The following is a 2,366-nucleotide window of genomic DNA, read 5'->3' on the forward strand; positions in this document are numbered from 1 at the left end:
CACACACACACACACACACACACACACACACACACACACACACACACTCACAAGGCAGGTAGGCCTCACTGGGAGTGGTGTGAGGTTCTCGGAGTGATAATGTTACACATTGTGCACCCTGGACACCTCCCCACTCTCCCTGTCAACCCAGCATTCAAATAGGTCTTGCAGATACCATCGGATGCTGCTGGCCTTTTAATCGTTTCCTCATTTTATCATCCTTTCATGCCAGTCAATGACAAGGAACGTTTATATTTGTTTGACGCAAAAACTGAGAACAAGCAGCAACAATAGGTTTATATTACTGCTGTGAGACATAACACATGATAATGATGGGGATGTTAGTATTTTAAAATGCAAAAGGTCCACAGAGTAGAGAATAATCTTTGTTTTTAACTGAATTAAATTAGAGAACAGGTAATTATATATGAAAGGTAAAACAGAGTCAAGGTAGCCTACTCCTCATTTATAGACAATAATAAAACCCTCCATTGTGTAAATCCATGCTAAAAATAGAGATTATCCTCCAGCCTTTGAAATGTGGATTAATATCCCAGTTCATGTTTACAGTTTTTTAAGTCTGCTGTTAAAGTGAGGATCTGAGTTATTCCACATTATAAAAGCCTTTTTTTAAACCACCTTCGCAGTCCAGACCGCATGATGCAGAAAAAAGACCAATACACCAGAATGCACATTTATAGAAACAGGCGAGACGCATCAACAGCTGCCAGGGCTGCACACACACACACGGGTCAGCCACAGTTATATGGAGAAAAAATGTTTCTCTTAAATCCTTTAAAGACGTTTCAAATAAACCATTTTCCTGATCAGATGCCAGAACATATACGATCTGGTGCAGTTTAAACATGCTTACCCTAAAACTGCTGCCTCACTCCAAATGCATTGTTTCCTCCATGTGAAATGACTAAAGTTGTCACTTGGACAGCCGGAGAGGCAACACAGGGACTTTCTTTCCGTGGCCTGGAAGTGGAGCTTCCGAGTGATGAAACCTTACACCTGTTTCTCCCTGTGATGCAGCGCGGCGTCGCTCAGCGAACTAAAAAAAAAAAAAAAAAAAAAAAGTAGTTCTCCTTTATTTCTCAGCAGGGACACTGGTCCTCGATAGCAAGGCGGTAAAAGCTGTCCTAATAAACCTCCCCCCATCACAAAACGAACCTCCAAGAAGAAGAAGGGGGAGGACCGGAGGAGGCGGAGCTGATAATGTTATTATAGCGCGTGCTGCTGGTTCACGCGACGCGCCAGCCGCCTCGCGCTCTCCGTCTCGTCGAGTCTTCAGCCCTCTCACACCGTCTGAGGCCAGAAATGGTCGGAAATCTTCCGTTTCCGTTTGTGTCTGTTAAGTGAATGATGCCGTGGCTGGCTTCCGTGTGCAAAATGGCCTCTGTTTATTTCATTCAGCCACGGACGAGCGCGAGCTTCCCATTGGGTCACCTTGTATCCATGGTGACGTCCGTGGTTCAATCAGTGCCTGCAGAGGACACAAGCATTAAAGCTCTTACTGAAAAAAAAGTACCACTTTCTGCTTTGTATCTCCTGCAGGGGCACTCAAAAATATTATCTTTATCCATTTAGCTATGTGAGGAAATGATTTATGGTTTATTGATCAATGCACATGGATAGATAGAGTCAGGAGAGCTCTTGCAGCTCATATTTCAAAAGAAATGTGAAGCTATTAACTGATAATGGTAAACACTGACTCCTAGATGTTATGTGAATACTACAAATGGACAGCAAGAAGGTCACAAGTTTGCCTCCCAGGCATTCTGTGAAGAGTCTGCCTGATCTCCCCTTGTAATTGTGTTATTTCCCCCCAGGTACTCAAGTGTCCACCCGCAGACCAGAAACATCTATCCATCTGTTTTGTTTAATTTCTTTCCTAATGAGAGCAACAACAATTTACACCCTCGCTTACACCTAGCATGAATTTAACCTAAGGTATTTTTGTTGTGGGAGAAGGTGGAGTATAGAGAAAACCCACAGGTGCATGAGGAGAACATGCAGACTCCAGAAAGCAGAGTTGACAACACATAGTTTGGGATGTCACATGCAAAAACAAACAAACAAACAAACAAACAAACAAACAAACAAACAAACAAACAAACAAACAAACAAACAAAATAATAAAAACAGATACAACTCTGTAACTCCGACATGAATGCAATAAATTGTAGGTATCAGTGTTTTTTTAAAAGTAATTGATTAACCCTTATCTTGTCTTTTTGATGGTTTAACTGTGGAATTATCCCTCTCTGCTTCTGCCCACCTCTTGCATCTTCACATACAGCAAGCTGTTCAATTATTTACGGACAGGATCATCCAAACTCTTAAAGTCAGAGATATTCAGC

General features: G+C 42.0%; 1 protein-coding gene across 2 annotated transcripts in view; it reads right to left on the minus strand.

Moving 5' to 3' along the window:
* Nucleotides 1-1,489, minus strand: part of sorbs2a (sorbin and SH3 domain containing 2a) — a gene marked incomplete in the record, with an annotated part of 49,435 nt that extends 47,946 nt beyond the window's left edge. For both annotated transcript variants that reach the window (XM_014011458.1, XM_014011457.1), the window contains 1 exon segment: nucleotides 875-1,489.
* Between the last annotated feature and the right edge of the window lie 877 nt (nucleotides 1,490-2,366).

Source organism: Austrofundulus limnaeus, unplaced genomic scaffold, assembly GCF_001266775.1.
Source record: "Austrofundulus limnaeus strain Quisiro unplaced genomic scaffold, Austrofundulus_limnaeus-1.0 Scaffold80, whole genome shotgun sequence".
Taxonomy (NCBI): domain Eukaryota; kingdom Metazoa; phylum Chordata; class Actinopteri; order Cyprinodontiformes; family Rivulidae; genus Austrofundulus; species Austrofundulus limnaeus.